This window comes from Ambystoma mexicanum, chromosome 6q (assembly GCF_040938575.1).
Source record: "Ambystoma mexicanum isolate Mex_15411 chromosome 6q, UKY_AmexF1_1, whole genome shotgun sequence".
In the NCBI taxonomy this organism is placed as follows: domain Eukaryota; kingdom Metazoa; phylum Chordata; class Amphibia; order Caudata; family Ambystomatidae; genus Ambystoma; species Ambystoma mexicanum.
In genome coordinates this window covers 268,038,546-268,065,530 of record NC_090937.1, presented here as the reverse complement: position 1 = coordinate 268,065,530, position 26,985 = coordinate 268,038,546, and the positions used below count along the sequence as shown (strand labels likewise).

Here is a 26,985-nt window from a genome sequence, read left to right as displayed (position 1 = left end):
ATTCCGGGTTCCCTTCCCCAAGTCTAGGCCATCCCTATAAAGTTCACAATGTCTCTGTGGGCCTCTCAGTGTTCCCTTCCCCAAGCTTAGGCTCCTTTGATTCAAAATGAAAAGATAGTCTCTTTGAGGCCTCTCTGAACTCCCTTCTGTAAGGGCTAGGCCTCTCTGATCTTTATAACATTGTTCTTTAAAATTCTCTTTGGGCCTCCCAGGGTTCCCTTCCCCCCAAGCTTAGGCCTTTTTTGGTCTTTAAACAAAAAGTTCTCCTGGTCAGGATATACCTTTCAATGTATAGCTCTTTCAGGGGAGGCAGTATCAGAGACTTTCGAGAATGGCAGGCTTTTTGCTCCTCCCAGGCGCGACCACTCTGACCTCTGGCACCTCTCCTTATTCTCTGCACCTTTCTTCTGGCACCTTTTCCATTCTGTGTCTCTTTCACTCTTATCTTTTCCACTTCATGGTGCTTCTTGCACCCCTTCTTTTCTTTTGTGCACACTTGCACCCTCTTTTCACCTTGCTGTGCCTCTTGCACAATTCATTTGACTGTTTCATGCACTCTTGCATCTTCATTTCTCATTCCTGTGCTTCTTGCACACTCTGTTTTGGTCTCGGGTCACTCGTACCCTTTTCCCCACTTTTGGATCGCTTTGCTTTCCATTATTTTTCTTTCTGTTTCTTTCTCCCTTTTCTGTTTCGAGCAGTTCACCAGGGTCTTGGTTTGAGGTCAGAGTCTTACCACCTGCCCCTCAGATGTCCATGGGACTGGCACAGATTGCAGGGAAACAAGCACTCGCTTGAACATGGCTAACAGCCTGCAATTCATCCCGCTCCATCTCCTTGGAGACACAGCTCCCTCACCACGCTGCAGCCCCTCTGACACACCGGGCCAGCGTCTCAGCATCCTGCACTACACCAGATCTGTTCGGATCCTCTCTCTGCAGCCTTCTGCTCCTTGGGCTCCAAGTTTCATCCGGCAACACCGGCTCACTCACTGCTTCTAGCAGAACCACACCATTTACAGTGTAGTGGAGAGTGAAGTGGAGTCAGGTGTGCAGAGATGTAGTAAAGTGCCTGACTTTGCCTGACTCTATTAGTGGGACAGCATAATGGTGTTATGTATTAGGCCTCTCTTTGCATCTCCATGCTGTCCCTATGGGTAATCCTCATTGCCCTCAATTGCCTCTTCCTCATCCCATTACTTATTGGAAATGGTGAGAGGGGGTGAGATTGGAAATACCCTAGACAGACTGAGGGAGTATGTGCTTGTCTCATCCTCTTTTCAGAAACAGGTGTGGGGACTTGTTGGGGTCTATTAGGGTGAGTGAGTGATGTTAAAGCCCTTTGTTTATTGGAGGGGGGTAACTGGGAGGAAAAGGGTGGGTTTCTAGCATATCCTCTGGGATTTGTGGAAGGAGAGACAATGTTAGTGTCTCTCTGTAAGAGTTGTGAAAGGGATTTGTTCTCCCTAGACATGCAAGATATTTTATCTTCCCTTTTAGTGAGGGAAGGTCAAGGGGTAGGACAGGACTTGGGTGACAATATCCCATGAACAACGAGGGTGGATAGGATGGATTGAGGCAAGAGACAGGGGAACACCTTCGGACACCCTCCCTGCAGTCCCGAGGACCCCCTACCCAGGTGATCCTCCCTCAGTTGTCTTCCCCCAGGGTTGCGATCCAAGAGCGATGGCCCTTTCCTGGCCACCTGAGCAATGAATCCCCAGGGACTACTTGTGAGAATGCCCTCCCGTTTCTCATACTAGATAAAAAGCAGAAGATACATCTCTCATGACCCAACAATTATGCTGTATGCTTTTGTTGCCAATGGACATTTTTGGCATACACCTCAATTTAAATGTGGTAGTGGTCTGATATTTTGGAAGTTTCCTGAATAATCCTTCCCCGATGAAGCTGCTTCCATTATTCTGGCATACTCTGGCGAGCACCGGCTACTCCCCCTCATTTAACTGAATAGGGAAAAACAACAGTTTGACCTTTTTCTGAATGCCCGTCAGACTTTAAGTGGGTTCTTCCTTGTCTGGTTTCACAGGACTCAAGGTCTCTTCTGATTTTGAACTAGTGTAAAATATTAGGGTGTTCCATTCTAGTGTGGATTACACTCAAAACTGGCAGGAAGGTTGATTTTCAAGAACAGAGAAGGGATCCCATCACCAGTTTGTTCCCCTTCAGAGATGACAGCGATATCTGGGACTTGGTTATTCTTGAAATGGAATTCTACATTCTCTGAAAGTCGATCAATTAAATGACAGGTACCATTCATACTTATATAAACGCTTCTCATCTTTAATTTCATAGGCCGGTTAGTCTGGGTCCAGATTACCTTGTTAACACAGTTGATTAGAAGGGATAAACTCAGGGGATCGTTCGCCAGTAAACAAGGTGTGCCCTCTGAGTCACGACTATCACTGGATGTTTCTGTTGATGTTGCCCAATTTTTATTTCCAGATCTGCAGTTCCTTCGACGGAAATGTCATTCATGTTGACATTTTTTAGTTACCTGGGAAGTGGTGTGAGGGGAATTTGATGGCCCTCCCCCCGTCCTGAATTAAGTTGGTCAGATGCCTTTTTGTACAGCAGTATGGCTTGGGATCCAGTGTCCACCAGATCTGATAATTCACACTGACCCTGCTCCTTGACCGGTGGATAGAATTGTCCTTCTTTCTCCTCCAGGGTGCAATAAAAGTATGAGTTATTTGCCAACCCGGTTGCCATTTTCTTAATATTGAACTCAGACACTGTGTAATCTTGGGCAATTTTCTGTGCCAGAGATAAGGAATCTGTGAAGAAAATGTTACAACTAACAATGGGTAATTTTGGGGGAGTCTTCTTTCTCCTCCTATTCTTTGCTGTACCCCTTTCCCTGGGGGCAGTCCCTGAACCTGTTTGGGGGAAGGACACCTCAGTTTCTATTCTATCTGGCTCACATTTTTGGGGTTTCATAGTTTCTTGTTTTGGGTTGGTCTCGATACTTATCCTGTCTCACTCAGAGTCTTTTGGGACCCATCTTTCTCTGAAAGGGAAGCTCCGCTTACCAGAGTCCTCCAGGGACTCTTCTTTTTCAGAGGGGATAATCTTGAGCTCTTCCATTAAGTGGGTTCTTCTTTGGCCTCTCCTACTTACACTTTGCTCTTTGGGTTCTAACATTTCGGAGTAGAAGAGTCACTTTTAGGCTGAGAGGTTTCTTGAGGTTCTGTCTGAGTGAGAAAGAAAGCTTCCTCTAGGGCTTGGCATCTCCCCTCCACCCAGGCACCCTCCTCAGGAACCTGTGGTTTGTCTGATGTTTCCTCCTGTCATTTACTCCTCGGAGCATCAGCCCTGGGTGTTGGGGCATTATGGGAAGCAGGATTCGGTTGAGGGTTGGTCTGAGCCCTTAGCATGCTCCCCAGGTCGTCGTTCAGTTGCTGGACGTGTCGATCCAGCTGCAAGACCTATTTTGGGTTGTAGGGAGGTCTCGAGTCATACCTCTGCTGCCCGCATATTGTTCCATCCCGAATCTCCCTTCTTTCAGGTTCAGGGATTTATTGTTCTGGAACTGGGGAGAGAGACGAGGATTATTGTGGAAGTTATGGTTCGGGGGATATCTGGGGAAAAAGGTTAGATTGGGAGGTGGAGTGATACTTCTGTCCTGAGGGAAGTTTGGGGGGAGGTTTCCCGGGCAGTACTTACCTGATTGCTTCCCCCTTGGGTCGGGGAGTGTATACATATCCCAGGATTGGTTTGGTACCCTTGTACAGAGGGCTTACATAGGTGACAGGGTAAGAGGGGTAATTGGTCTGAGATCCTGCCTGACTACCCTTCGATTGGCTGGGTCTGAGGGCCTCCTCTGCCTTTCATTCTGCTTCTTGGCAGGAGTAGTTTAAGGCCTCCTCGGCTCCAGATTCAAAGGAGGGGTAGTTTTGGAATTTTTGGTGGTGTTTTTACTCTCAGTTGCCTTCTGGACCTCGTAGATACTGGTGACCTGTTCAATCACCCAATCCAGGGTCCTGTGCTCGTGAAAATAACACACCCACTGAGCCATTATGTATTTGGGGAGCACATTGAAAAATGTAGTTATGAACTCCCTACTATTTGTGTTCAACCGCAGGAAGTCAGGGCAAATGCCCGCTTTAACTCCTGCACAGCTCCCTAGGCACCTGATCCTCCCTACACTGCAAATTAGATGTAGCCTTACGGGCCTCTTTTGAGTACCTATGTGTGGAACTATCTTTCAAAATGACCACCTTGTAGGTGGTCCATTTATAATGAGTCTGGTCCTCTAGTCCCAAAAAGAAACTGGAGTACTCAGGAGAGAACGTCCATTTCACAAACTCCATACAATTTACGTAATTTTTAATTCCAAATGAGGATATCATTTGTTCATACAATTCTAGATGGTCCCACACTGAATTCTTAGCATTTTTATGGTATGGGGTCATTAAGCTCTTTATGGCCTTTATCTGTCTAACTGGGTCTTTGACAAACCCTTTTCATTCTTTCACTGTCTTCCTTGTTCTCTGCACCTGAGTCCATTCACCTTCTGACTCAGATCTGCTATTGGCACTCCATTTCTTATGTTCTAGGTTCTCCCTAGCTCTAAGAGACTGGGAATGGCTCTCAGAACCACAGGGTCTGGACTCCTCTTGCCTGTGCTGCTGTGAATTCTCAGGGTCATTTCCCTGTAGTCACCTTTTGGCACAGGATAATACTCACTCCTCCCTAGACTGACTCAACTGTGTAGGCTCTCCCTTCCAGATAGTCTAGGGAAATTCACCCCGTCCCCTAAATGTAATCAGGTTTCTAATATGCCCCCCCACTCCCGGGGCTGACGCTTTGAATGTTCTTCTCCAGTGAACAGAGCTAGGTGGTCTCTCTGCAATCTCATTTCTTTTAAGTCCAACTCCCTCATTTTCTCATGGATGGAGTTTTTATGGACTGAAGTACTCACTGGATCATTCCTATCTTCCCAGGACACACTGGTCTAGCCACGTTCCCTTTGTGTGGCAGATCTGAGTACTCCTCAATCTTAGATAAGGACTGGCCTTCTGGATCAGCTTGGCTAGGCCTGGGTAAGTCTAGGTTCCTCATGTTTCCTTTGGCTTTGTAGGTGGAAAGCATGAGGTAACTCACAGTCGGCCAATAAGAAGTTGTGGTTAACTGGAATGAGGTTCCTGGTGGGGAGGGTATCACCCCTGGATCATAGGGCCCTTTTCCATACCAAGATTGGTCAGGGTGCATCAATGTCTGTTTGTAGTTTTCAGTTGAATTTTTCAAACTCTCACACCTGCTTCTATCTCTCCTTAATTCCTGATGGTGTTCAGATAGCTGACTCTTTAACTCTGACACCAGTCCACTGAAAGGCCGGTGTTGGGAAAGCTGGACAGAAAAAATTGTGATGATTTAAAATTTTGGTTTTCAGATCCAACTCCACTCAAAGGCTTGTGTTGGGGAAGCTGGATGGTAAAATGGAGAGGATTTATTTAGTTTTAGTTTAGGAACAAAGACACTTCTCTTCCTAAAAGAAGTAATGGTTAACAGGAGGAATAGGTGTGATGCTGGAAATGCATCGGAGAAACAGGGCCTCCGTATCCTTGTCCTTTACTGCTTTTTATCGTGTGTTCTGTCTTGTTTTCTGCACAGGAGTTCATGTGGGACTCCTGGCGGTGCAGCTCTCTCCTTTGGTTTGGTGTACAGACCCATGGGATACCCTTATGGCATCCATGGGTGGGGGTACAACCCTGTTCCCCTAGTGTATGTTTTTGGCTCCTGTGTGAGACCCACCGAACAGGGTACGAGCTGGTGGCAGCTCCGTGCTGAATTGACTGGTGCCCTGAGCATCCTCCATTTTGGGGTGCCCAGGCCCTGTCATAGGAATCGGTAGATTCCTGATGGAGACAAAAAGGCCCCCATGGCCTCTTGCCTTCCATCGCCTGTTACCTTGATCTTCCCGAAGTCCTGGGAAGCCCTGACTTTGTCCCTTCCCCCTGACTGGCTGTTGGGTGGAAGTTCCATATATGGTAGTGTGGGGAAGTGCTGACCAGACTGGCTGGAGCCTTCCCAATGACCGTATGTTGTGGGTACGCCTGTGGGTGGGACCTGGGTGAATGGAGTGTGTGACGAATACGCATTCTGTGTTTTGGGTGTCTAGTATCTGGTGGTTGACACAATGACTGAGACAGCCCTGCCCAAAACCGGTATGAATGCAGTGTGGAGTGTTGAATGGCTTGGTACTTGTCCCAATACACATAAATTGTTGTGAGTGTCTGGAGAGAAGTGAATGGCCTGAATGCACCATATGCCTGATTGGCTGCCTGCCTGAATGCCCTCAGTCGTGATTGGCTGCTTTAGTATGACCCAGAGGAATGAATGGGAGATCAACAGTATATCTGGGGAGCTCTCACTGCTAGGAATCGTGTTCAGAAGCTGAAGTCCACTACAACGAGTAACCGGAGTAACTGAAGCTTGACCTTGAAGCCCTGCTGGATGAGAAGAATTGCTGTTGCTCTCCTTCACAATCTGAAAGCTGCTGTGTCTACAAGGACTGACCCAGAGAGGACCTGGTAAGGCGCCCTCTTCCCGAGCTACGAGGGACCATCGTGCACCAGCAGACTTTTGCCAAAGCTCCCTGCTAGACAGACCTTCGACAGGCTGCCGACCCGAGATGGGGACTGCCGCGGAATCACAAGGAGAAGCGCCCGGACTGTTGTCCGCCACTGTAGATGACCGCTGTCGCCCATTGGAGCCGCCGTGCTCCCATTTGCCTAAGAACTTTCATTGATCCAAGGACGCTCTCGTCCGCATCGTCGCCACTGTATCCTGCTGGAGAAGGCCTGACCATCGACGCGAAGAGGGTTTTCCGCCACCCAAAGACCACAGACACGCCGATGACTCAACGCCCTTGTTGGGCCACAGTTCTTCCAACTCTTTGCGGTCCAGAACTATCGACACCGAGGTGCCCCGCACACCTCTTCCTTGCAGGACGTTTACGCTTCCCCGTCAACGAGCACTGCTAGGAACGACGCTGCCACTTCACCGTCGTAGCTCAACCTGTTCTCGGTTGGACATTCGACGACCCGTGACTCCTGCCATAAAGGGAGGGCACTCAAGACGGGCCGATGATTCCCCACCGAGGAACGCTACAACGCCAGGTACTTTGGGGTTGCAGAATTATTGGGAAGTCTATTATGAACAATATATGGACTGGGCTTGTATCTTTATTCTACAGGTTGCCCAGGTGGGGGGATCTCCACACAGAGCTGTGTTTAAAGGGATGGTCTAGTAAACATTTTTATTTAAAAAATAGATAGGCAACATAAAAAAAAAAATACTAGCATTCTCTGTTTTAAAACTTCCTATGTAATATTTTGAGCTATTCAAGCATTTTGTGAAATGGAGGCCCTCCTGTGCTGGCTTTTGCTTTTGCGGCACTAATGAAGGAAAAGCCAGCCAGCTGTAGTAAACAAAGGCTACCGCTGGGTGGCTTTCCCTTCATTAGTGCTGTAGGCGGAGGACGGGGACCGGAGACCAGAGCAGGAAAGCTGCAGCTGAATCTCGGTAAGTGCTATTTATTTTTTAAAAAGAAATAAGCACTAGCTGGAGGAGCCCGGAAAACCTAGAAATAAAACCGCAGCTTTAAAAACGTTGTATTTATGTTTGCGGTCGCTTTTGAAGCGACCGCAAACATAAATACAACGTTATTGTGTTGGAAAACACTGCGGTTTTTCTTTCCAAGTTTCTCAGGCTCCTTTTCCAACACAACCGCGTTGTTTCTGCCTGAATCTGCTTTACCATTTGGGGCTCTCAGGCTCCCGGGGCAGATTCAGGCAGAAACAACGCGGCATTGCGGAAAACACCAGAGACCCAAAGTGATAGCCACAGCAGGCAGAAACACACGCGGTTGTGTTGGAAAACGCTGCGGTTTTTCTTTCCAAGTTTCTCAGGCTCCTCCGAGCTTGAATAGCTCAAAATTTTACATAGGAAGTTTTAAAACGGAGAATGCTAGTATTTTTTTTTTTATGTTGCCTATCTATTTTTTAAATACATTTTTTTACTAGACCATCCCTTTAACGGTAGTGACCAGTATACTGCCAATTGTTCAACCCTCTTGCTTTCCTTCCTCTCTCTACTGATGGTTTCCTCTTTTATTGATCTGTGTGACATTTTGACTGTATAGTTGATGCACTTAAATGAGATCTAATAATCGTTGTGGTACCACTTTAGAACTGTATATATTTACCATTGTTGATTTTCGGTGTACAAAGTGAGTTATCGTGATATTGTATATAACCTTGAATATTAGTTATATAAAGACTGTGTTTTAACCGATACAGTGTGCGGACATTCCTTTGTGGGTGCTTGGGGACTACACTGTACTTAAGAACCATCCTGCATCACCTCCTGAGAAGCTAGGCCAGGTACCAATAATAGAGAATCTTGGCTGGGGTCCTTTGTGCCTCTCCTCTACAAGGACAGCGTAAGGAACACATAAGTGAAGTGAAAAAGCACTTTCAGCTGTTTCTATCTCAAATGCGAATGTCACTAATAGGTATTTTGTAATTGCGTGATGTTAGTAATAGTGACTTCAGCCATGTCCAAATATTTACACAACATGGAATAACAGCGTCAAACGACACTGTTATTCCATGTTGTATAAATATTATGTGTTCCTTACGCTGTTCTTCAAGCAATGATCGCATTTATTAGTGTTTTATTTGTTTTATGTGATGAATTTGTTTGAGATATATGAATTAAAATATGTTTTTTGATATTAGGCCCTTGGTTGAATATATAATTTAAAGATATCTAAAATCACTTGGAAAGTAGGTCACCTACACCTGCAGTGTGGTTGAGGCGGGTAGCTAGGGGTCCTTTTGCTGTCTTTCATAGTATTATTGAAGCTACTGTGAATCGGACAAATTATACTACAGGATTCTAAGCTCTTAATAATCTCTTTGAGTGATTCCATGGACATTAGAGTTAATCCGTATAGTTTCACAAACACTGGAGCCATCTTGGGATCCATGGGTATGGTGGTTGAAGTCCACTGAAAAGATATCTTGCTATTCCAGGAAGACCGCCCGCCATGTCTCAAGGAACCCCAGTGCCTAACAGAGCACAGCCGACTGTCCTCGCATCCGATTGGCCATTGAGCCACCTTAAGCAGCCTATCACCAGCCGGTAGGCGAAGCCGGCCCACTCCCAGCAAGGCCCAGGATAACAAGGCCAATACCTGTCTTCACCTGTCCCAGCCGTGGAGCAGACCCCCTCCTTCACCAGAGGAGCAGGAGCTCACCCGGACCCTGCAGGAGCAGTGGTCTCCCTTTCCTGGATCCATCCTGAATTGCCCTCGAATTCGGCTGCTGTGTTTGCCCCTGCCACCATCAGCCACCACGAGGTTTTTACACTTCCAAGATGGCCGCCCGCCATGTCTCAAGGAACCCCAGTGCCTAACAGAGCACAGCCGACTGTCCTCGCATCCGATTGGCCATTGAGCCACCTTAAGCAGCCTATCACCAGCCGGTAGGCGAAGCCGGCCCACTCCCAGCAAGTCCCAGGATAACAAGGCCAATACCTGTCTTCACCTGTCCCAGCCGTGGAGCAGACCCCCTCCTTCACCAGAGGAGCAGGAGCTCCCCCGGACCCTGCAGGAGCAGTGGTCTCCCTTTCCTGGATCCATCCTGAATTGCCCTCGAATTCGGCTGCTGTGTTTGCCCCTGCCACCATCAGCCACCACGAGGTTTTTACACTTCCAAGATGGCCGCCCGCCATGTCTCAAGGAACCCCAGTGCCTAACAGAGCACAGCCGACTGTCCTCGCATCCGATTGGCCATTGAGCCACCTTAAGCAGCCTATCACCAGCCGGTAGGCGAAGCCGGCCCACTCCCAGCAAGTCCCAGGATAACAAGGCCAATACCTGTCTTCACCTGTCCCAGCCGTGGAGCAGACCCCCTCCTTCACCAGAGGAGCAGGAGCTCCCCCGGACCCTGCAGGAGCAGTGGTCTCCCTTTCCTGGATCCATCCTGAATTGCCCTCGAATTCGGCTGCTGTGTTTGCCCCTGCCACCATCAGCCACCACAAGGTTTTTACACTTCCAAGATGGCCGCCCGCCATGTCTCAAGGAACCCCAGTGCCTAACAGAGCACAGCCGACTGTCCTCGCATCCGATTGGCCATTGAGCCACCTTAAGCAGCCTATCACCAGCCGGTAGGCGAAGCCGGCCCACTCCCAGCAAGTCCCAGGATAACAAGGCCAATACCTGTCTTCACCTGTCCCAGCCGTGGAGCAGACCCCCTCCTTCACCAGAGGAGCAGGAGCTCCCCCGGACCCTGCAGGAGCAGTGGTCTCCCTTTCCTGGATCCATCCTGAATTGCCCTCGAATTCGGCTGCTGTGTTTGCCCCTGCCACCATCAGCCACCACGAGGTTTTTACACTTCCAAGATGGCCGCCCGCCATGTCTCAAGGAACCCCAGTGCCTAACAGAGCACAGCCGACTGTCCTCGCATCCGATTGGCCATTGAGCCACCTTAAGCAGCCTATCACCAGCCGGTAGGCGAAGCCGGCCCACTCCCAGCAAGTCCCAGGATAACAAGGCCAATACCTGTCTTCACCTGTCCCAGCCGTGGAGCAGACCCCCTCCTTCACCAGAGGAGCAGGAGCTCCCCCGGACCCTGCAGGAGCAGTGGTCTCCCTTTCCTGGATCCATCCTGAATTGCCCTCGAATTCGGCTGCTGTGTTTGCCCCTGCCACCATCAGCCACCACGAGGTTTTTACACTTCCAAGATGGCCGCCCGCCATGTCTCAAGGAACCCCAGTGCCTAACAGAGCACAGCCGACTGTCCTCGCATCCGATTGGCCATTGAGCCACCTTAAGCAGCCTATCACCAGCCGGTAGGCGAAGCCGGCCCACTCCCAGCAAGTCCCAGGATAACAAGGCCAATACCTGTCTTCACCTGTCCTCAGCCTTCCTCGCCATTCACCCGGACCCCCTTCCGGATTCCAGACCAACCACAACGGTAAACGCCACTTCCCTTACGCACCCCATGGATAAACTGAACTGCTTTGATTCTTGAAAAGGCTCTGTTACCACAAACTTTCATAATGCCATTTTCGTGCACTCATGCCTGATTGTATGATGTATCTGTGCCCAAAGATACTTCCCACTGCATATATTGCTCCCCTTGCTCCTAATCCATGCACAGCATCAAGCGCAACTCCACACATACCTCTGTCCTCCCCCCCTTCGCAGCCATTCTGTCGACAACGCCGCCCGTAGGTTTAGTTTTGCAACGGTGCATCACTCTCTACTCTAAACACCACTTTACCATCATTTTTATGCTCTGCATGCTTGGCCGCACCTACCTCTCTACCCAACCTGTTCTACATGCTCTACATTGAACTTCTGTATTGCCTTTACCACTAGCCTTACACTATGACACTCGCTAACTCTTGAACCTAGGTGGCTGTACCTATTGTTACCTCACCTTGCTATGGTCCCCCATGATCAATGTCTTGTGTGCTGCCCGAGATTATAGTCTATAGACCTGAACCATCTGCAGCCACTTATAGGATCCTGCTACGATGCTACTGGCCTGCTATGCATACTCTCCAAGCCGCACTAGGTCAGCCCTCTCTGGGGTTATTTCTTTAATTGACCTTGCCGCAGCAACCTAATTTTGTTGTGCATTAAGGTTGCTTACAGACCATTTCAACTGTGTTGTGCATTAAGGTCACCTACAAACCATTTAAATTGTGTTGTGCATTAAGGTTGCTTACAGACCATTTCAATTGTGTTGTGCATTAAGGTTGCTTACAGTCCATTTCAATTGCAGGTTAAAATTGCATTTAGGGATATGTTTTTAGTCGCTAAAATGGAACTTAGAACCTTGCTATGTTTTTAGTTGCATTCTATAACTGCATACCTTAGTGTAAAGCTGAATCTAGCTGTGCCTCGATTCGCATGCCGCAACTCCCTATCTTCAGGTTAATAGTGAAAGCTATATCTAACTGTGTTGCTATCTGCGCACCTGACTTAGTCAGCTAGCATGTACTCTCTAAAACCAAACATACTAAGTATCTCTGCACTAGATAGGACAGCTAAGTTACCTCTCTACGCTGCCTCCCTCATCATATTAGTGGTATTATCACTCTCCTCCCTGACCATGCCTATTCCTCAACAAACCATTGGACCTATAGTAAACCAATATCAAGATGACACTACCACATACAGGGCCTGTAGTACCATAGACAGAAACCTCAAACTTCGTGCTCGCTTACCAAAATTGTACGAACTTCCAGCAAAGCAAATTGAACAAATCAACTTCCTAAAAATGAACATACTGCCGAAAACCACTGCAGAACACACTAGGAAAGCTCATATCCCTAAAAGACCCACACAAAAATGTTCCAAACCTACCATTATAGCAAGCACCATGCTCACTAAACATCACCTCAATGGTGCACTCATAAATGCTAGGTCCCTAGTCGCTCATGCTACAGAAATCTCAGATATTATTCTCGGTCACCACCTAGACTTCCTAGCCATATCAGAATCATGGCTTCATGATGCAGCGGGTCCCGCCCTCTCCTTAGCAGTTCCCGACAATTATACCATCATACGAGCTGACAGACACACCTCCCGAGGCGGGGGTCTAGCCATTATTGCCAAGATCAGTCTCGACATAAGAGTCTCCACATCCCCCATCACAAAATCTTGTGAATGCCTCTCGGTCAAAATGGCCACCGCCAGCTCCCAAACATTAAACATTGTCCTGCTCTACAGACCTCCTGGTCCTATTGGAACCTTTGTTGAGGACCTCTCCACCACCTTGTCCAACAATTTGAAAAACACCTCCCAAACCATAGTGCTAGGAGACCTCAACCTAGGCTACAATGATACTAAAGACACCCAGTCCACAGCCACTGCTCTGATCCTAAAAGAGCTGGGCTTTGCCCAAAGAGTCACCTGTCCCACTCATAATAAAGGTCGCATCCTTGACTGGATAGCTGATCACAACTGTGGAGTAACCATTACAGACACTGTTCCCCAGATCTGGACGGACCACTTTCTTCTTCTATTTACAGTAGATACTAACTTAGCCACAGCCAAGCCCACACCTGCCCCTCCTATACCCACGAGGAACAAAAAGCTAATAACCACGGAAAAATTGTTGCCAATCATACTACCCCAACTAAACTCGCTCCCAGCTAACACGGAGCCTGATATGCTAGTTGATAAATTCAATGAAACTATGAACTCAGCCCTTGATCACATAGCACCACTCAAATTACGGACTAGTAAACCGAAAAAACATCTCAACTCATGGTTCACCCCCCACCTAAAAAATCTCAGGTTAACCAAAAGAAAACTAGAATCCAAATGGAGACTTACTCCCACAGTTGAAAACAAACTAAACCTTGCTAAGATATCATCCCAATACAAAAAAGATATCCTACTAGCCAAACAGGAAACATACAATACCAGAATATCCCAATCTAAATCAAGTGTCAGAGAACTGTTCAGTATCTTGAAAGAGCTGGAAACACCCATCATTCCCCAAGAAAACTGCACCAAGGACAAAAAATGGTGCTCAGACATTCAATCTGCCCTTATCAACAAAGTAGTCAACTTACAAACCAAAATCGCCCTAAAAAAAGCATCTCTCACACCTCAGGACGCCCTAACCCCAGCACCCCTACTTAAAGCTAAACAAATAACACGTTTCTGCTTCTCCAAGGTTTCTACCATTGAAGTCGAAAAAGTGATCCTGGGACTTAAACCGTCCAACTGTAAAGGTGACCAATGCCCTGCCCAATTAATTAAGGATGCTGCAAGAGAATTATCGCCATTCATAGCTAAACTCATCAACTCATCCTTCACTACCGGCATTGTGCCGAAAAATCTTAAAGAGTCGTGGGTCTTGCCACTCCTAAAGAAGCAAACCCTCGACCCTGCCATTCCTACCAATTTTAGGCCTATCACGACTGTGCCCTTTCTTCTAAAAATTTTAGACAAAGTGGCATACATGCAAATACAAAATTTCCTTGAATCCAACCACCTGCTCGGAACCCGCCAATCTGGATTCCGTCCCCAGCATGGTACAGAGACTGCCCTTATCGATCTCAAGGCCCAAATAGATCAATGTAGGGACAATGGCGAAGCAGCCTTACTCCTCTTGCTAGACCTCTCAGCAGCGTTCGATTTAGTCGACCATACAGTCTTATGCAGCCACCTAGACTCTGCTGCTCACTTCTCTAAAGAGGCCATATTATGGATCAAATCCTTCCTGAATAACCGTACCATGAGAGTCTTCTCTCCATCAGCCTCAGCTGACCCGATCCCTATAACGTGCGGTGTACCCCAGGGATCTTGTGTATCACCTACCCTCTATAACATTTTCACAAAGCCGCTCTTTGACGAAATGGATCATCTGGGTATCGCCTACACTAACTATGCAGACGATACCCAGATCCTCCTTCCACTTTCAGGAGATTACGTCGTGGATCTGGCTTTAGTGAATAAAATTTACAGCATCGTTCAGGCATGGATGGCCACACACGGCTTATGCCTGAACGACGACAAAACTGAGCTCATAATCCTAGGCACCCCGACATACATAACTAAACTCAACACTGACTATGCCAGCTTCATTATCGGTGGGAACAATATCAAAGTAGCAAAGGAAGTCAAGACCCTAGGCTTTTACCTTGACGCCACCTTAAACTTTGGCAAACAAGTCAACTCCCTAGCCTCTTCCACAGCATATACTTGCAAACTCATTAGAGCCAGCAAGCAATTCCTCTCTACAGACAGCTGCATCACGCTTGCCAGAGCCCTTATTCTGTCCAAACTGGACTACTGTAATGGTCTTTACATTGGGGCTAACAAACAGACTATCCAAAAAATCCAGGTCCTACAGAATAATGCCTTGAGAGCCGCGCTTAAGATCAACAGGAAAGAGCATATCTCCTCTATAAGAAGAGAATATAAATGGCTATCCACTCAGGACAAAATCCAACTTAAAATTGCCTCCCTTACTCACAAGTGCCTCAATAACATGGCACCACCCTACCTCATGGACAGGCTACACTTAAGAACTTCACTTAGACCAACAAGAATGGTCAATGCAAATTGCCTCTATGTCCCTCGCTTTAAACGTGCCACTATTGGAGGACATAGCTTCGCAGTCAAAGCAGCACAGCTTTGGAATTCCCTACCACATGACATAAGAGAACCCCAGCCCTTTGCGAAATTTAGGCAGAATTTGACCAAGTGGCTGTGAGCTAATGACATCTAACTAATCCGACCTGCTTGACCTGACTGTCCCTACTAGCTTTCCACCTGCATGCCCCAGTTCTGATACCACTTTCTGTATTTTACTCCATTGTATATTACTGCACCTATTCCACTGTATATCACCTCCACATTGTGAATATTCCTGTACTTTGATCACCTCCTGTCTCGACCTTGCTCCAGCCCTGCTCATTCTTGCTTATTGTATACTGCATTATGACCATGCACATGTACCTGTATATATTTTATTTATGGCAGAATGTATTATGTTTATGTAATTGTACCTGTAACAAAGCTTAGCATATTCTTGTCTTGTGCGCCCTGATGCTCCAGGGCCTGGCGCGCCCTACAAATAATAAACTAAACTAAACTAAACTAAACCTGTTTCAGCTTTCGTCTTTGCTCCTCTGTCTCACATGCATCAGTAAGATTGATACTTTCCTCTGTCATCTGCTTGAAACCTGGAAAGACCTCAGGCTTGGAAATTTCTGCAATATCCTCCAGTTGGGTGGAGGGATATCCTTTGATGGTGTTGACCTAGACAGTAGGTGCCAGGGATCCGAAGTAGTGCTCCTTGACTCTGAACACTACCTCCTTCTTCCTTATGTCACAGGTCACCTCTTCCACCCCATAGGGGCAGGAAGACTACACAATGAAATTCCCCCCATACCTAGTAAAAAGAAAATCTGTAGGAATACCGTCGCTGATGTCGAAACAGTCCTTTGGGATTTGCCCCATGATTTCATTACTTAAAGCAATAGAATAATGCTGGGCATCAACCACCATTCCCATAAAGGTGTCTGCTCCCAAAGCGATATTTCGAGGGTCGCTGTTATCCACCAATATTCAAATGGTGTTGTGTTCTAGGTCTACTAGATGTGTCCAATTTAAATACAAACCTTGTTGTTGGAGATGGGAATGTAAATTTATCTGGGCGTCCTGATGTTTGAGGTTCTGTCCTTGCTTACTTTTGAGGGGAATAGTGAATTGTCGGACCTGTCCTGGGATGGTAACCTCTTCTTGCACCTGAACCTCAACGGCATAGGGCAGTAATTGAGTGTTACGCTCACCCGGTCTCTGCGGGGATGTTGGGGCACGGTTGCAGCCCTCCCAGAAAGTAGAACGACCCTGTCTGCTTTCTCCCGCTGCAAATAGGCTGTGGGCTGCTGTGATGAATTGGAACACTGCTCCTGCTTAGATATGAGAGGACGTAAGTTTGCTGGCCTGTGAGTGAATTCCCGCTCAAACCCTTCTTCCCATAGCGTGGTTTCCGTGAGCATGCATCGACCCATTAAGGCTCACCTGGAGATTATTAATGGTGAGCTCTCCGTCCTGCTACTTCTGGCAGGGGTGCATTTAGGATGAGGACCGAGTTCCTTCACTGGTCCTTCGTACATGGTGTCCAGTCCAGCTGCGACTATTTCACGCGTTTTTGGTAAGTGTCTTTCAGTTTTCTCTTTGTCTTGAAGTATTTGTATTGTCTTTCTCACAGCTTGTTGTTAGCTCTGTAATCATGTCTATCTTTCTCCCAAATAGGTGCGACTGCGGCCCAGCAGAGCTACAGAGCACAAGGTGGCTCCAGATGAGAGCAGAGGATTCCGCGGTGGTCCCGCAGCAGGTAAGTGAGCTTTTAAGGGTAAGTGCGAAGAATTTTGCAAGCGCGACCTCAAACTGAAAGTTCGTAATGTCTAAGCTTGCCTTTTGTCCTTTTACAGGGTCTGCCTTCGTGGATGAAGAAGATGTCGTGCTGCGGTGCCCAGAGCTGAAGTCCTTCGTGCCGGAGGATGAAGAAGATGTCATGCTCTGGTGCCCAGAGCTGAAGTCCTGCATTCCGGAGGATGAAGAACGGACACCAGGCTCAGCGGTGAAGAATGCAGGTGAATGCTGACTCCAGGAGGTGAGCATATGGGCAGGAGACTGGATTCCCAAAGCTAACTGCTGCTTTATCCCAGGCTGCGGTGAGCGTTACGCTGTATGAAAATGCAGATTAACGCGAAGCGTGCGCCTTGGGGTTGGGTTGGCTTTAATAGCTGAGCTCTTAAGGCCACGCCCGCTAGTTCTGTTCTGCTTGCCACAGCCTGCCACTCCTTGAAGTTGCACGTGCAGCTCAAGATGGAAAGTCACACCCGGAATGACTGCACACACGTGGAAAGTTCCTGAAAAGCACTCCTGCCCATAATAAAGAGTCTTGCTTATGTTTTACCATGAGCCAAAGGGATGTGTGTGTACCATGGTACCCCTTGCTCCCACAACCTGATGGTGCAGCCGACATTGAGCTGACCAGAATGCTTTTTCTGTGTTATCAAACCCCATGAGGTTACCTCCCAGTCGGGACCACGCTTTATTATTAATTAGATCCAAATTGACTGCGAATCAGTTGAGAATTTCACTGCCTAGTGTGAGACAGGCTATCAAGAGAGACACAGACTCAAAATTAACAGTTTGAAAACCTTTATTATCAAACCTTGTGGAGTTGGTGTAATGCCTACCTGGCCCTAACTCTAAGGGGGTTATTCCTTCAACTGATGTTTCTATGTGCCGTCGATGTCCATAAGTCCAGTACCAAAATTCGTCTGTGTCCAAACCTATGCTTGCCCTCTCTCTTAGACCACATGTGATAGGGAGGTTTCTTAAAAAATGGTGGCTCAAAAAAAGAAATATAAACCACAGCTGGTTTTGGGTAGTCTTACCAATAGGTGTTGTTCGGCCAGTTTCAAAAATAGTTAATCTCAAAAGTTTTGCCCTCAGACCCTTCTACGTAGGGCATTTTCAGCAAGTCAATAAAGTGCACATTGTCTCTGGGTCTCTTGGGGTTCCCTTCCCCAAGCTTCGATTCTTCCTGTTCCAAACAAAAAAAAGACACAGTTCCTGTTGGCCATTCCGGGTTCCCTTCCCCAAGTCTAGGCCTTCCCTATAAAGTTCACAATGTCTCTGTGGGCCTCTCAGTGTTCCCTTCCCCAAGCTTAGGCTCCTTTGATTCAAAATGAAAAGATAGTCTCTTTGAGGCCTCTCTGAACTCCCTTCTGTAAGGGCTAGGCCTCTCTGATCTTTATAACATTGTTCTTTAAAATTCTCTTTGGGCCTCCCAGGGTTCCCTACCCCCAAGCTTAGGCCTTTTTTGGTCTTTAAACAAAAAGTTCTCCTGGTCAGGATATACCTTTCAATGTATAGCTCTTTCAGGGGAGGCAGTATCAGAGACTTTCGAGAATGGCAGGCTTTTTGCTCCTCCCAGGCGCGACCACTCTGACCTCTGGCACCTCTCCTTATTCTCTGCACCTTTCTTCTGGCACCTTTTCCATTCTGTGTCTCTTTCACTCTTATCTTTTCCACTTCATGGTGCTTCTTGCACCCCTTCTTTTCTTTTGTGCACACTTGCACCCTCTTTTCACCTTGCTGTGCCTCTTGCACAATTCATTTGACTGTTTCATGCACTCTTGCATCTTCATTTCTCATTCCTGTGCTTCTTGCACACTCTGTTTTGGTCTCGGGTCACTCGTACCCTTTTCCCCACTTTTGGATCGCTTTGCTTTCCATTATTTTTCTTTCTGTTTCTTTCTCCCTTTTCTGTTTCGAGCAGTTCACCAGGGTCTTGGTTTGAGGTCAGAGTCTTACCACCTGCCCCTCAGATGTCCATGGGACTGGCACAGATTGCAGGGAAACAAGCACTCGCTTGAACATGGCTAACAGCCTGCAATTCATCCCGCTCCATCTCCTTGGAGACACAGCTCCCTCACCACGCTGCAGCCCCTCTGACACACCGGGCCAGCGTCTCAGCATCCTGCACTACACCAGATCTGTTCGGATCCTCTCTCTGCAGCCTTCTGCTCCTTGGGCTCCAAGTTTCATCCGGCAACACCGGCTCACTCACTGCTTCTAGCAGAACCACACCATTTACAGTGTAGTGGAGAGTGAAGTGGAGTCAGGTGTGCAGAGATGTAGTAAAGTGCCTGACTTTGCCTGACTCTATTAGTGGGACAGCATAATGGTGTTATGTATTAGGCCTCTCTTTGCATCTCCATGCTGTCCCTATGGGTAATCCTCATTGCCCTCAATTGCCTCTTCCTCATCCCATTACTTATTGGAAATGGTGAGAGGGGGTGAGATTGGAAATACCCTAGACAGACTGAGGGAGTATGTGCTTGTCTCATCCTCTTTTCAGAAACAGGTGTGGGGACTTGTTGGGGTCTATTAGGGTGAGTGAGTGATGTTAAAGCCCTTTGTTTATTGGAGGGGGGTAACTGGGAGGAAAAGGGTGGGTTTCTAGCATATCCTCTGGGATTTGTGGAAGGAGAGACAATGTTAGTGTCTCTCTGTAAGAGTTGTGAAAGGGATTTGTTCTCCCTAGACATGCAAGATATTTTATCTTCCCTTTTAGTGAGGGAAGGTCAAGGGGTAGGACAGGACTTGGGTGACAATATCCCATGAACAACGAGGGTGGATAGGATGGATTGAGGCAAGAGACAGGGGAACACCTTCGGACACCCTCCCTGCAGTCCCGAGGACCCCCTACCCAGGTGATCCTCCCTCAGTTGTCTTCCCCCAGGGTTGCGATCCAAGAGCGATGGCCCTTTCCTGGCCACCTGAGCAATGAATCCCCAGGGACTACTTGTGAGAATGCCCTCCCGTTTCTCATACTAGATAAAAAGCAGAAGATACATCTCTCATGACCCAACAATTATGCTGTATGCTTTTGTTGCCAATGGACATTTTTGGCATACACCTCAATTTAAATGTGGTAGTGGTCTGATATTTTGGAAGTTTCCTGAATAATCCTTCCCCGATGAAGCTGCTTCCATTATTCTGGCATACTCTGGCGAGCACCGGCTACTCCCCCTCATTTAACTGAATAGGGAAAAACAACAGTTTGACCTTTTTCTGAATGCCCGTCAGACTTTAAGTGGGTTCTTCCTTGTCTGGTTTCACAGGACTCAAGGTCTCTTCTGATTTTGAACTAGTGTAAAATATTAGGGTGTTCCATTCTAGTGTGGATTACACTCAAAACTGGCAGGAAGGTTGATTTTCAAGAACAGAGAAGGGATCCCATCACCAGTTTGTTCCCCTTCAGAGATGACAGCGATATCTGGGACTTGGTTATTCTTGAAATGGAATTCTACATTCTCTGAAAGTCGATCAATTAAATGACAGGTACCATTCATACTTATATAAACGCTTCTCATCTTTAATTTCATAGGCCGGTTAGTCTGGGTCCAGATTACCTTGTTAACACAGTTGATTAGAAGGGATAAACTCAGGGGATCGTTCGCCAGTAAACAAGGTGTGCCCTCTGAGTCACGACTATCACTGGATGTTTCTGTTGATGTTGCCCAATTTTTATTTCCAGATCTGCAGTTCCTTCGACGGAAATGTCATTCATGTTGACATTTTTTAGTTACCTGGGAAGTGGTGTGAGGGGAATTTGATGGCCCTCCCCCCGTCCTGAATTAAGTTGGTCAGATGCCTTTTTGTACAGCAGTATGGCTTGGGATCCAGTGTCCACCAGATCTGATAATTCACACTGACCCTGCTCCTTGACCGGTGGATAGAATTGTCCTTCTTTCTCCTCCAGGGTGCAATAAAAGTATGAGTTATTTGCCAACCCGGTTGCCATTTTCTTAATATTGAACTCAGACACTGTGTAATCTTGGGCAATTTTCTGTGCCAGAGATAAGGAATCTGTGAAGAAAATGTTACAACTAACAATGGGTAATTTTGGGGGAGTCTTCTTTCTCCTCCTATTCTTTGCTGTACCCCTTTCCCTGGGGGCAGTCCCTGAACCTGTTTGGGGGAAGGACACCTCAGTTTCTATTCTATCTGGCTCACATTTTTGGGGTTTCATAGTTTCTTGTTTTGGGTTGGTCTCGATACTTATCCTGTCTCACTCAGAGTCTTTTGGGACCCATCTTTCTCTGAAAGGGAAGCTCCGCTTACCAGAGTCCTCCAGGGACTCTTCTTTTTCACAGGGGATAATCTTGAGCTCTTCCATTAAGTGGGTTCTTCTTTGGCCTCTCCTACTTACACTTTGCTCTTTGGGTTCTAACATTTCGGAGTAGAAGAGTCACTTTTAGGCTGAGAGGTTTCTTGAGGTTCTGTCTGAGTGAGAAAGAAAGCTTCCTCTAGGGCTTGGCATCTCCCCTCCACCCAGGCACCCTCCTCAGGAACCTGTGGTTTGTCTGATGTTTCCTCCTGTCATTTACTCCTCGGAGCATCAGCCCTGGGTGTTGGGGCATTATGGGAAGCAGGATTCGGTTGAGGGTTGGTCTGAGCCCTTAGCATGCTCCCCAGGTCGTCGTTCAGTTGCTGGACGTGTCGATCCAGCTGCAAGACCTATTTTGGGTTGTAGGGAGGTCTCGAGTCATACCTCTGCTGCCCGCATATTGTTCCATCCCGAATCTCCCTTCTTTCAGGTTCAGGGATTTATTGTTCTGGAACTGGGGAGAGAGACGAGGATTATTGTGGAAGTTATGGTTCGGGGGATATCTGGGGAAAAAGGTTAGATTGGGAGGTGGAGTGATACTTCTGTCCTGAGGGAAGTTTGGGGGGAGGTTTCCCGGGCAGTACTTACCTGATTGCTTCCCCCTTGGGTCGGGGAGTGTATACATATCCCAGGATTGGTTTGGTACCCTTGTACAGAGGGCTTACATAGGTGACAGGGTAAGAGGGGTAATTGGTCTGAGATCCTGCCTGACTACCCTTCGATTGGCTGGGTCTGAGGGCCTCCTCTGCCTTTCATTCTGCTTCTTGGCAGGAGTAGTTTAAGGCCTCCTCGGCTCCAGATTCAAAGGAGGGGTAGTTTTGGAATTTTTGGTGGTGTTTTTACTCTCAGTTGCCTTCTGGACCTCGTAGATACTGGTGACCTGTTCAATCACCCAATCCAGGGTCCTGTGCTCGTGAAAATAACACACCCACTGAGCCATTATGTATTTGGGGAGCACATTGAAAAATGTAGTTATGAACTCCCTACTATTTGTGTTCAACCGCAGGAAGTCAGGGCAAATGCCCGCTTTAACTCCTGCACAGCTCCCTAGGCACCTGATCCTCCCTACACTGCAAATTAGATGTAGCCTTACGGGCCTCTTTTGAGTACCTATGTGTGGAACTATCTTTCAAAATGACCACCTTGTAGGTGGTCCATTTATAATGAGTCTGGTCCTCTAGTCCCAAAAAGAAACTGGAGTACTCAGGAGAGAACGTCCATTTCACAAACTCCATACAATTTACGTAATTTTTAATTCCAAATGAGGATATCATTTGTTCATACAATTCTAGATGGTCCCACACTGAATTCTTAGCATTTTTATGGTATGGGGTCATTAAGCTCTTTATGGCCTTTATCTGTCTAACTGGGTCTTTGACAAACCCTTTTCATTCTTTCACTGTCTTCCTTGTTCTCTGCACCTGAGTCCATTCACCTTCTGACTCAGATCTGCTATTGGCACTCCATTTCTTATGTTCTAGGTTCTCCCTAGCTCTAAGAGACTGGGAATGGCTCTCAGAACCACAGGGTCTGGACTCCTCTTGCCTGTGCTGCTGTGAATTCTCAGGGTCATTTCCCTGTAGTCACCTTTTGGCACAGGATAATACTCACTCCTCCCTAGACTGACTCAACTGTGTAGGCTCTCCCTTCCAGATAGTCTAGGGAAATTCACCCCGTCCCCTAAATGTAATCAGGTTTCTAATATGCCCCCCCACTCCCGGGGCTGACGCTTTGAATGTTCTTCTCCAGTGAACAGAGCTAGGTGGTCTCTCTGCAATCTCATTTCTTTTAAGTCCAACTCCCTCATTTTCTCATGGATGGAGTTTTTATGGACTGAAGTACTCACTGGATCATTCCTATCTTCCCAGGACACACTGGTCTAGCCACGTTCCCTTTGTGTGGCAGATCTGAGTACTCCTCAATCTTAGATAAGGACTGGCCTTCTGGATCAGCTTGGCTAGGCCTGGGTAAGTCTAGGTTCCTCATGTTTCCTTTGGCTTTGTAGGTGGAAAGCATGAGGTAACTCACAGTCGGCCAATAAGAAGTTGTGGTTAACTGGAATGAGGTTCCTGGTGGGGAGGGTATCACCCCTGGATCATAGGGCCCTTTTCCATACCAAGATTGGTCAGGGTGCATCAATGTCTGTTTGTAGTTTTCAGTTGAATTTTTCAAACTCTCACACCTGCTTCTATCTCTCCTTAATTCCTGATGGTGTTCAGATAGCTGACTCTTTAACTCTGACACCAGTGCCTGATTGGCTTTGAGCCCTTACCTCTGGGCCATTAATCGATCTTTCAATTCCCTGATTTTATTCCAACTTGACTCATTTTCGTTTTGTGTGGCCTGCATTGTGCACTCATATTCAAAGTGGTTTGCTTTCAAAAGACCAATCTCTTTCTCCTGAATGTTTCTACACTGCACTGCCTGTACAGGTCAGCTACCACTTGCCTGACACGCTCCACGAGTTCTACATTTTCTTGCCTATTTCCAGTCAGTTCCTGAGAACTTGACCAACTCTTTTCTGTATCCATTTTAAACTGATGCACCTCCTGTTCACTATTCTCCTGGTGCAATGATTTTTTTCATTCACAAGTTGACTTTTCTGTTGTTTTCAAGTATGTACCTTCTGATATATCTGATCAAAGTCAATTTGGAAATCAACCCCTTTTATAATTAACTGACTGTTTTCATGTTTCAACTCCTTTGTAGTTGCAAGGCCATAAGGTGAACTAACAGCCATCTGTTATAAATATTCTGATCATTTGCCTTAAGTTGCAGTGTGCTCAAATTTCCCACACACTCTTCGCGTGCATCTTGCAGTGCAGAAAACTGCATTTCACGCTCTGCACTCTCTTGCTGCTGGGTTTTAACTGTTGTTGCATGTGGCTTTCTTGTTTTAACTCAAAAGTGTGGCTCTGCTGTGCTTGATCTTCTCACTGTTTAATTTCTTTCTGGACAGATTTTGAAGGAACTTTTGGGTTGATATCACTTAGAACCCCCGATTGCAACCTGATTAAATGCAAAAATTTGCACTGTCGCATTGGTGTGCCATAGAACGGAGACTTCGAGTTCCTCAACTCCATTTGTTTAATTAGGAAACCAGGCTGCTGTGGTCACACCTTATTACTGCGCCAGAAAATAAATTATGCTGGAGACTAAGTCCAATTGCTGTTGTGTGATAAGAAAGTTTAATTGATCTGCCCTATGGATTACACGTGTTTCGGCAAGGTGCCTTTCTCAAATCAGGGCTTATCCATATTTCTCTTGATCATTACTGGAAGTGTAATAACGGGGATCAATCCCAACTGCAAATATCATTGCCGCATCCCGCGTTCAACGCGGGACGCGGCAATGATTACACCCGTTATTACACTTCCAGTAATGATCAAGAGAAATAAAGTTGGATAAGCCCTGATTTGAGAAAGGCACCTTGCCGAAAGACGTGTAATCCATAGGGCAGATCAATTAAACTTTCTTATCACACAACAGCAATTGGACTTAGTCTCCAGCATAATTTTTTCTGGTGCAGTAATAAGGTGTGACCACAGCAGCCTGGTTTCTTAATTTCTTTCTGCTCCTCATTAAGAATCTCAGTCTGACTCTCTGACTCTGTGCACAGACCTCACTCTTCAGCACTCGCTCTTCCACTAACTGCAAGTGGAAGTATAGATAAGATGTGAGCTGAGCCATTTGACTCAGTTCTTTGTGAGCATTTTGGGTCATATAAAATGCCTCTAAGGCTGTGTGCCACATCCCACCTTCACACCAAATGTCAATTCCTTCTGATGTAACATCTTGCATCATTTGAGCTTGACAGCTCCCTTCATCCGCCTCTGTACACTCATCACAAATGAACAGCTTAGTACGGAAATGTCTCCTGGCATCATCTAATTCAAGTGAATTAATTTTTAAAAATTGCCTTTTTTGCACTTTTTGTAGAATTTCCTTTGCCTAAGGGCAAAATCACCCCGTTCCCGCTTAATTTCCACTCACAATGCCAAATCAAAAATCTATTCTTACTCAATCTTAATTTATCACCTATACACCTCCCTGAAATTCGGGGATCAAGTCCTCACGGCACTTTATCAACGCAAAGATAACTTTCCCTCCACCTTACTGCAATTACATCAAAATGAATAGTCCGTCGCAATGCACTTGTTGCGTCAAAAATAGCCAGTCAAATCCTGGCCCGATCCCTAAATGGTTTATTGAGAGGTCACACTCAACACAGGGAGTTCCTTCCCTCTCCAATTAAGGTGTCACCCAACAAACTGTTAAATGTCAGTTCTTTGTTCAGCTCTATTTCTGATTCATCTCTTACCCCTTGGATCCCTCCCCCTGAGACACTAATGAGCCAAGAACCAGGCCTGTTTACAGGAAATATATTTGTATTTATGTGGATGCTATATAATAAAGATTGCACTAAACTACACACACCACCTTCTTTGTGGCTCACACTTAAAGTTCTTGTTGCATAAATAGTGCACACAAGCTGGTTGGGAAAAACACAAATCTCAATATTTTACTGGTCAATGAACAATATCAGTTTACATATACAGTACTGGGCCATTTTGGATTGTCCTGAATGCTTAAAAGGCTAGCAGTTTGGTTTACAGATTTGTGCAAATGGGTCTGGCAATTATTATTTCACCCACATGTTTTCTTTAAAATAAGCACAGGGTGATTTAGCAGTTTGTTTTTCCGCCCCCACCCCCTACTTTGGTCTGTGTTGGGGGAAGTCGGAGAGAAGATATTGGAATGATTTAGGAATTTTGGTTTCACACGCCTCTCCACTTAGCGGCCTGTGTTGGGGAAGCTGGACAGAACAAATTGGGATGATTAAGGAATTTTGGATTTCAGACCCCCTCGACTTAAAGGCCTGTGTTGGGGAAGCTGGACAGAAATAATTGGGAAGATTTAAGAATTTTTGATTTCAGACCCCCCCTCCACTTAAAGGCCTCTGTTGGGGAAGCCAAGGGAAGCCAAGGGAAATTAATTAAATTAATATAATATTTTTAGTTAAATAGGCTCAGAATCTACACAGTTTTGCCCCCCCCCTCTCCGCCCACTATAAAGGGAATGGATTTAAGGCAAGCAGATTCCCCCATATTTTGGTTTCAAAGGGCTCAATTCTACTTACATTGAAAACCTCTATTTAAAGTTCAGGAAAGCCAGCTGCATTTCAGGGCCCTCTGAGAGGACATGACACGGGTCTGGTCACTCTACTCTAAAGGATGGACCCCACCTCTTCACCATAGGACCCAGTCAGCTTTTAGGCCTCCTCAGCAATAGACAGCTCCACCCAGATGCAATTTCAGCGAAATCTCCTTTTGGTGTTTCCTTGCAGCTGTCATAATTTTTGCATTTCTCCCTTTCTCTCATAGTTCATCCACTTTATATACCAGTGATGACACCACCAGGATTTCAATATTGGGCAGTGCCCTTTAAGAATTCCTGTGCCTTTAATTGGTCCTTCACATTCCTCTCCAAACCCCAGCCCATCCCCTGTCTAAGGATTGGTTCAGGCATCTAGAACAGAAATATTGCAACTCCCCTTTGAAATTCCTTTTTTATTTCTTATGACAACTTTAGTAACTTTAGCCAATCATGGGGAATTAAATAAAATGACTGCCGGATCCGCACCATGTTGTACAGGCGTATGGCAATTTTCGGGACATGTTCAGAGCAGCCAGAAACACATTTTAGCTTGCCATTATGTTTCCCTA

General features: G+C 46.6%; 1 protein-coding gene across 3 annotated transcripts in view; it reads left to right on the top strand.

Moving 5' to 3' along the window:
• EGF (epidermal growth factor) overlaps window positions 1–26,985 on the top strand; it is a 775,649-nt gene that overhangs the window by 387,766 nt on the left and 360,898 nt on the right. The window lies entirely within an intron of this gene.